This window comes from Cygnus olor, chromosome 1 (assembly GCF_009769625.2).
Source record: "Cygnus olor isolate bCygOlo1 chromosome 1, bCygOlo1.pri.v2, whole genome shotgun sequence".
NCBI classification, from domain to species: domain Eukaryota; kingdom Metazoa; phylum Chordata; class Aves; order Anseriformes; family Anatidae; genus Cygnus; species Cygnus olor.
The window spans coordinates 48,908,015-48,917,246 of record NC_049169.1 but is presented as its reverse complement, the minus strand read 5'-3'; the positions used below and the strand labels follow the sequence as shown (position 1 = coordinate 48,917,246).

Below are 9,232 nucleotides of genomic sequence, written 5' to 3'. Positions count from 1 at the left end.
AAATGACTGATAATATTGTATAAATCAATGATGTGTCCTTGTCTGGAATACTATGTTCAACAAAAGAAACTGTAGCAAAAATAGATGGGCTTGCATGGAATATGAATGAGCAATGTTACAGAAAACATGGAGTTTGAGTACACAGGAAAAGAATGGGTAATGTAATGATATACCAAAAAGAAACCCCACACCAAGAATTGTTGAAAAGGTATATCACTTTCTGCCTTACATAAAGAGGAATTCACTCCAGGTGTATATTTCTGTAATGCTTGTTTTCTGCACATCCTCTAACCATTTAGTTTCTATTAGACTTCTTGAAAGAAAAATAAATTTAATACATTATGTAAATAGGGGGGAAAAAAAGAAAGAAAGAAAAAAAAAACATGCAAATGTCATTTGCTGTTAAGGCAGCTTGTTTTTATCAGTGACATGGCTTCAATGGGAAGTTTCAGAATTGCCTGCATCGTACACAGTTTACAGGTTGGGGTGTTCTGTAGAGACTTTTTAGGTGGGGGTAGAGACATTTTCAGGCAGGGAAGAGAAGTCTTGCTCTTTCCCATCTTCTTTTCCCTCCATTAAAAATAAAGCAGTAGCATTCTGAGCTTCTTCTTCCCCATATCTGTGTAGGTTTGAGGAGTGCTTTCAGGGCACCTTTGGAGTTTTGAGGAGATCTTCTATCTGATAATCTAGAAGAAATATTGGTCTGAATTAGCCATTGGTTTGTTAAGCTCTGTCAAAACTAAGGATCACTTGCAGACCTCAAGAGACAATTTGTTACTTACTCCTTACCAGTAAATGCTTGCATGCACGTGAGAGGTGTCTGAGAGCACGTAGCTGGCAGACTCATTAGGGAGTGTGCAATCAGATCTTTTCACTGCTGTTTGCTCTGACAGTCTGTGGTCTGAGCACACCAAACAGCGCAATGATGTGTTTGAGCTTATGCTGGTTTGCTAATATTGGCTAAGTAAGTATCCAGACATAGAAATATCACCACTCATTTGCTTCATAAACTACATGCCAAGAGTAGTTTGGAGGGTATAAGCAGCACAGAAGAATTCATTACAGCTCTCTACAGTGTTCCCTCCCTCACCTGTGATTCACAGCTCTTGTTTTTGTTTTCTCATTCCCAGCAGCCAATTTAGAGATAAGTGACCTCTGACCCAAATAAAAGCCACTATTTCTAGCTGTTTGATGGCATTTAGCTACAGTCTTGTGCTGTTTCCCTCAGGCAAGAAGTCTCTGGGCTCTCTAGTAAACACTGCTTGTTGCCTCCTGAGCTCTCTGGATCTTGCCTACCTGCCCTGGGGCTACCAGTGGGATCCCTGGCTTTGTCCTCCAGCATCTGATGGAGAAGGGCAGTGATGTGGATGTGGGGGCAGCAGCAATCCTGCAGAGTGTGCGGGAGTGCCGTTTGGCAGGCAAAGCCAGAAACAGCCTCAGATTGCCTGAGACTGGTGCTGGACATCTTTCTTTCACTGTAGGTCCTGCATTTCCGATGGTGGGGACAACCACTTGCTGAGGGCTGCACTGTAAGAGCACAGCCTGAGAGAGCACATTGCCATGACAGGCAGCGCCATGAGCCCCAGGGACTGACTGACCAAGTGACGCAGCTTTAGGGCATGTCCTTGCTGAAAAGTGGCTGGTTTTTATACACACATATATATGGGGAGGGCACTTAGGCATTTTTTGAGGGAAAGAAAGTCTTCTAAGCCTGTATTTTATTTTTAAAATAGGGAAAAACTACAATGTTTTGGATCAAACAACAAGTTAATTTGTCAAAAAGGGCAAGGCAGCTCTCCTTTATTATAGTGTTTGGACCTCTGTGGTACATTTCATGAACTCAGAGGAAAAGCTGGAAGGAAAGCAATTCTCTCACAAAGATACACAGCCCATGATGTTTACAATAAACTACTTAGCTAGCTGGGAATTGAGCTTCTCCCTCAGGTAAAAAGAGATGATAGCCAGAGCAGGACAAAGTACAGATTTGGACATTCCTGTTGGATCTAGCCGTACCCTGGGGAATACGATGGACCTCTGTAGGATATGAGGTCCAAACAGTGGATAGCTTTTAAGCTGATACCAGCCCCACTGTCTCATACACATTACTGTAGCACACACATTACTGTTTCAGCAATAACTGAGAGCCAGACAATCATTAATTTCAGAGCTGGAGCACTGCTTGCTGTTTATCTGTTGTCAGGTTTATTTGCTGTCGGGTTTCTCTACTGCCGTTCTTACAAAGCTCTGAAGACACATATGATGGCCATAAGTGATGGAAGTGAGGCTTGAAAACTCCTAGTATTAAATCCATTCATTCAGTAACCCACTTTTGTAATACTGTTTTTGAAAACAGTTGGTGTTTATGCTTTACATCTATAAGATGTATGGCATTTACCCACACAGTAGGCCTTATTGGTCACTGATAGTTGCACTGCAGAGACAGAGAAATCAGTTCTCAGGGAAAAAAAAGAATGCTCATGGAAAAATGTTAACATATCTGCAATAGAAGACAGAACAGAACACGGTATTTTGAAACCTTATATTTAAAAGCACAACTGCAAAGGCAGGAAACATTTTTTCATGAAGAACCAGGGTAGAGTTTTTGTGTAATATTTTTCTTAATAGTATTTTAAATACTATTTATTATATTTTACATTATTCATTTTTTCTATGTGCCTTAAAGTCAGCTGGGAACTATTAGCAATTATTTATCAGAGTTTAGAACAGTAATTAAGTTGAATTGTTTAACATTTTTTTGGTGATTGGAGCTCTGACCTGTGTTCTAGGAATGAGTCACCCTCAGCAGTCAGAAAAAAAAGGTTGTGCTAGATATAAATCTACAATATTGTCTCATTATCTTCCTACCTCATTATGCCAGAAACTCATTCATATTTCAGATATTAGAGTTTCATTTCTATAGATTCTAAACGTGGTGTTTAGCTTTCTTTGACTCCCTGATACTTTGTTCTGTTACACAGACAATTGCAAAGTATGAAAATATTTAAATGTCCAGGAGAGTCCCATTTGCTAGCATGATGTGCTCAGTCCATACTGATTTTATTGTAATGGAAGAGCAGAATTACATACTCTTGATGACACACTACATTATTTTTGAAATTTTTACTTCTCTGTTGTTTTTATTGTATGTCTGTTTAGTCTAAAGCAAACTCATGTTGACTGAAAGAATATGGCAAGCTGTGTAACAATAGTCAGTATCCATGGCAGTTTCCTAATTTGTGTAATTCTCTTGCCACACTGGAACATACAGATCCCTTCCTTTCTCCTCCCACCCCACCTAAATGAAATTTTTAGTACTTGGACTTCATTAAAGTTAATTTCTGAGGACTGAATGCTTGACTCATCTTCAAAGCTGTTAATAGATTTAGATCAAAACTTTCCTAGCATAAGGGAGGGTGTAGTTGAAAAACTGAACGTTTCACAACCAAAAACTCCCAATCTTTTTTATTTTTTAAAATAAATTTAAACGTAAAAAAGTATCCTTTTCACATATATATTTCCTTTGATCTTCCTCTTCTTTCCTCCCTTTTAAAGGCAAAATGGGAGAAGACAGAAAAGAGGGTAAGGGAGATTAACTTAGAAATAAAAAAAAAAAAAAAGTATAAAGTTAGACAAAAAGATGGCAAAATATATTTCAAAATAATTCTCTGTCTAATATTGATGAAAATTGAAAATGAATGCCTGTCTTCATTATTTGCATAAATTAATGAGTGATTTTTCTGATAAACTTGAATGAATTTTAAACTGTTACTGGATAACTTTTCTTATTCTTGTTTTTTGGACACAGTGGCAGGAAGAGGGTGATCAATTGATCATCAGCTACTGGTTTTCTATACAACACAAAAGAAGGTGGAAATCTGATTGTTTTGTTTTGAAACAAATTGACAAAGAACCCTGAGAGCCCTAGAGTGTTCCATCTTGGCCTTTGTCTAGAACAGAATGTCTGCATTTTCCACTGAAAATGGCCTTTTTTTTTTTTTTTTTTTTGGTGTCCTGAGACAGCAACCTCTGTTCTTCATCAGACCTGGCTTTTCCACATCCCAGGCTGGCCAGCTCTGCTTTAAAGGCTGACTATTGGACTGCAAAATGATAAACACCTATACTTATTTGATTTTTATCTGCTAATATCCTTTTATTTTTTAAAAGGAGAAGGTTTCTTCTTGTATTGTTATCTCATAATTCAATGTAATCTCATAATCCTTTGGACAGTAATGAGAGCATTCTGCCAGTTACTTTATTTTGGCATGGTTTAGAGATACATGTGAGTAAGAAAGGACTTCTGTCTCTTCATCTGTTTGCCCCACTTTTTTTTTTTACTTTTTTCTTTTTTTTTTTAATAAAGGCCATCTGGATTTTATTTTGCACTGAAGAATGTACAGCATGTACAGAATTTGTTTTCCATGTGAGAGACAGCATTCAGTTACGACTGCTTGGATTGTAAGCCTGCAAATGTTTGTGGCAAAATACCTGGCTTCAAGTTCTGCTTTCTAAAAAGAAATGTGAGCTAAGCCTGATCTTAAGGATGAAGTGTGGGAGGGGGGCTGATGGGGGTAGGGAAATGCCATGTTGGAAAGCCTAAGAGTTTCATATAACCCACATTCAGCCATTACTGCACTGCCCTGAATTTTGCATGCCCTATCTAAATAACATGTAGATTCTTATAAGCATGTGGCAGTTCTAGTGAGAACAGATCAAAACCTCAAATAAGACATGTAATGGCTTTAAGCCAGAGGAAGAAAAAAAAAAACTGAAAACCAACTTGAGGAAAGTACAAATTTAGCTTGTGGTGTACTGTGTACTCAGTGCACGCTGTCAGAGAGGGGTGTGGTTCGTTATTGTGAACTTCTCGCCTCACAATAACAACTTTCCCAGCTATCCCTGCTGTAGTAACTATTGCCATCATCATCATTGATCAGAAGGAACATCTGGGGTCTATGAGAAATATCATAGAAATAACGCAGATATGATACATTTTTTGCATCTGAATTACTTGGGCACATACACTAGCAAGAACTTTCACAGAATATTGAATAATTTCTTGAAATGCTTTTTGATTCAGTTTTAGGACTATCATATTTTGCCCCATACCCACGGGAGAATGATGAGCTACTCTCGCTCCTCAGTAGATTAACAAGGTTTCTTCTCCAGGAAGTTAGGGAATGTAGACACCAAGCTCACTGAAGCTCTTATGTGACCAGGCTCTTTGTACCTCGAGTTTTCAAGGCTGAAAAACACTCGTGATGAAGGGCGAGAACATGGCAACACTTCACTTATTCACTTGGGCTGTGCCATGCTCCTGGAAGCGCCTTGCACATGATCCTCTATCAAGCTTTTGAACAAGGGATCAAGTTGTGCTGGAGTGCCCGAGCAATAGGCCCTGGTTCAGTCTGGAAAATTGTTTTATACCTGATAATGGCCAAGGAGTCTGCATCCGAACTTATCTCTAAAATAAAGCACCGTATGCAAGTTTATGTACTGGAAGGAGAGAGGGATTTTTTTGACGTGTCCTTGCTCTCTTGACCTACTTCAGTTCTATCCAAGCTGCATTCCAATGTCATCCATGTTAACTAAGAATTAAAAAGGGAAAGGGAGAGGCAAGACAAGGCAAGTTAAGGCAAGGCAAGGCAGGGATAGACAAAGCAAGGGAAGGCAAGGCAAAGCAAGGCAAGGCAAGGCAAGGCAAGGCAAGGCAAGGCAAAACAAGGCAAGGAATGGGAAGGGAAGGGAAGGGAAGGGAAGGGAAGGGAAGGGAAGGGAAGGGAAGGGAAGGGAAGGGAAGGGAAGGGAAGGGAAGGGAAGGGAAGGGAAGGGAAGGGAAGGGAAGGGAAGGGAAGGGAAGGGAAGGGAAGGGAAGGGAAGGGAAGGGAAGGGAAGGGAAGGGGAAAAGATGTAGTTCAAAAGGAAGCATTTAGGCATTTCAGAGGTGGAACAAAAATTTCTAAGCTACATGCCTTCTGGATACAGTCGAACAGTCCTGAGAAGAAAGTCATAAAGTCTCACAAAGCAGCAGCAGTAAGAACGTGGAAAGCTGAACTCTCTTACCCTGACTCCAGTCACTTCTGTACACTTCATACAAGCTGGGGACAGCATTTGTTTTGACTGATTGCAGCCATTCAAAATCCAATTGTTCAGTATAAAACTGGTGTTTGGTCTTATTCCTGTAATCAAGAGCACTTCTAGAGTCACTTCTAGAGGAGGATTTAATTCATTCTGAGATAGGTGTCTGGAATAGATGGGGTTTGTAATAGTCTGGACATTTCTTATAATGGAAATCTTGGCAGCTAGCAAGATTTAGTTTTCTAAATGTTAAGGAGTCTTTTCTCACAGGTACTCACAAGATGCAGGACCTACAAAAGAGATTAGGAAGTTCAGCTGTTTTTGATTATCATTTCTTTTGCTTTTTTCAAGTGTGTATCAACCAACTGCTTTAAAACCTCTTCGTTTTCTTTCAGCTACTACTGTACATCACTGACATACATGTTTCACACACTGTTCATATAGTTTGTTTTTCAAACTCATAAAGCATTGGTTAAGCTTCTTTCAGTCACAGACAGAATGGAAACATGTCTCCCTCTATAATGTATTTTCATTTCTCACACAGATGATTTAATACATTGGCAATCTACTATTTAATGTTTTCAGTCACTTAATATCTATTTTATCTCTCACAAATATAATTACATATATAATCACAATTTCTATCGGGCTACATATTTTAAAGATATGTTTGATCTGTTCCTTGTGGTGGGTTTCACAAAACTGCTGCCAAAAAATACTGAGGCAGTTTGTGGGAAGCTACAAAAAGTTCGGCCTGCACAGTCTGCTTCCTTAGGTCTAAGATTATATTTTGGTTTTAAACTCAACCAGTGCTTACTAAAATGCCATCAATCAAGATAATAAATGATTTTTTAAAATGTGATATGTTCTCCAAATGGAATTTTAATGAAATATTAAAATATACTTCATAGCTCAGGTTATACACAAATATCTTAATGTCAAACATCTTAGTGCCATAAAAAATATTTGACTAAGTCAAACGTATATATGAAGGTATATGTGTTGCTGTAATGGGAAACATCTTTACTGATGGAAGATAAAAATAGATTTATTTATTCTTCCAAGTACAGTGGTTCCTGTATAGAAGCCACCTCCTTTAACATTAAACTCATCTCTTAAAAGTAAACATTAACCTGACAATGACTAAGCTACTGAGGGTTTTTGCTTATTTCTGTGAAGAGTTACATGTATTTAATAGGTTCACTTCCATCTTATCTAGCATTAATAGCTACTCCTACGGGCAGTAAGATTTTAAAGAAAGGCACTCTGGTTTTCTATGACTTAAAGCAAATTGGCCCTTCCTCTTATGGAAACATCTTCACTTTCCTCTAGTCTGCATGCCTAGTAGTTATAATTAATAATAGCAATCAATTACTTGTTTCAAGGCTGGTGTTATTTATGCATTGGGAGCATTCAAAACCTGCCAAGTGTTGAACTGCCAGCCTCTCACAGGCCTCCCATTCCTGTCTGTGCTGGGGCTGGCTGCCAGGCCTGCTGGCTGGGTCAGTGGTCGTGCACTGAGCCAAGCTTGCACAGCAGCCCCCGTCCTGCTTACAGTCACAGAGGGTATTTAATGGGGAGCCCATGTTTTATTCAATCACGAGGGAGGAGCTAACTGCTACCATCTTTTCCCCACTGATTATAAGCTCCAGTAGACAACTGTGGGAGCTGTACAGCATCTTTCTGAATGCAACAACTTATATCGCAAAGAGACTGTAGAAATCATATCAATCACTGTGTTTACAGTTGTGTTCCTCTTGAGAAATGAAGAAAGTAACCATGGGAGATGTTCCAACAGACGAGAGAATTTTCTCCACCAGCAAGTAGACTTGTTTTGTCCTACTTGTGCAGTAAAAGCTCTTCAAAGTGCTTGCTAGGTTTGTAGTACTTCCCCCCAGTTTCCCCACATGTTCTTAGGAGTCTAAATAATGCTGTAGGAAAAGCTAGGCAAGAATTTATGTTTGTTTATGTACAAATAAGTTAGTTGAAACAGTATATTTTTAAAAATCTGAAAATACAACAGTTTCAGTGAATCTTTGATTGGGAAAATGAGCTCTCAGAGAGAAGCTGGAAATTCAAGTGGGTAAGGAAGGGAGGGGGCTGAAATAAAATTTACTGAAATAAAATATTTAACGAAATAAAAAATAACTTTGTGATAGGTTATTCTTTCTATGTGTGAAAAATCAGAGTTTAGATCTGTGGCGGGAACCACAGAAAATTTTTCATTCTTGATTTGGGAATTATTTTTTGGTTTGATTTCTTTTAGCTTTGTTTAGGGAGGGTAAGGGTTATTGTTGGTTTTCTTCACTGAAAACCTAACACTTAAGTCAAGATTTTGTCCTAAAAGAGAATAGGGAGTGGGAGACAGACAGACAGAGAGACAGACCAAGAGAGACAGAGAGAGAGAGGAGAAGAAGAAGGGGAAAAAAAAAAAAAAAAGAAAGCCTCACACTGGAAAGTTACATGGGACAGGAAAATCATTTCCTGCTTAGCCCAACTAGCAAGAGCTGGCAAAAACTCCACAGCTGCTCTGGAGTGTCTCCCTGGTACTCAGAGCTAAACACATCAGAGGGAAAGGAATGCAGCATGAGTAACACGATGAATATTCATGTCCTGGATGTGGGTCTTGGAGTCAGCAGAAGTGAGCTACTGCCAGATGTGAGGGTTCAGCCAGACGAAGGAGACTTTCAAAGAATCCTGCGGAAAAACTGTTGTGTTCCTACTCACTGAAAGAGTTCATGTCTCTTCTGGCTGATGACTCATTAAAACGATTTTTTGCTTTAAATTTAAAAAGAACACAATTGGGTCTAGTGTGTGTGTGTACAAGATTGTAGAAGTGAATGAAACCAACTGGTGATCACAAGTAATTATTTTTCTTCATCCTTTGAGATGCTATGAGATGCATCTAACCTGCTTTCCAACCACCCCCCCCCCCCTTTTTTTTTTTTTCCTGGTACTGACACGATCCTGCTTGTAACTACTATGTTCAATAAAAACTTTTTACTCACTTTCTTTACTGCCTCCTTGCTATTTGTCATTAAATTGAGAATATTTTCAGGCTAATCACAACAAAATCTCAATGAGTGTGTTAAGAGCCCTGTAGCTGGCCTCGAGCAGCTGCCACATCTCCATGCGTGCACAAAGGCAGCCTTGAGCA

The 9,232-nt window shown here is 39.0% G+C and overlaps 1 long non-coding RNA gene across 1 annotated transcript; it reads right to left on the bottom strand.

Moving 5' to 3' along the window:
- Positions 1-395: 395 nt before the first annotated feature.
- Positions 396-7,202, bottom strand: LOC121070452. The gene is made up of 2 exons (XR_005820089.1): positions 6,061-7,202; positions 396-686 (listed from the first exon to the last, which is right to left on the bottom strand). It is a non-coding gene; the product is annotated as an uncharacterized LOC121070452 (long non-coding RNA).
- Between the last annotated feature and the right edge of the window lie 2,030 nt (positions 7,203-9,232).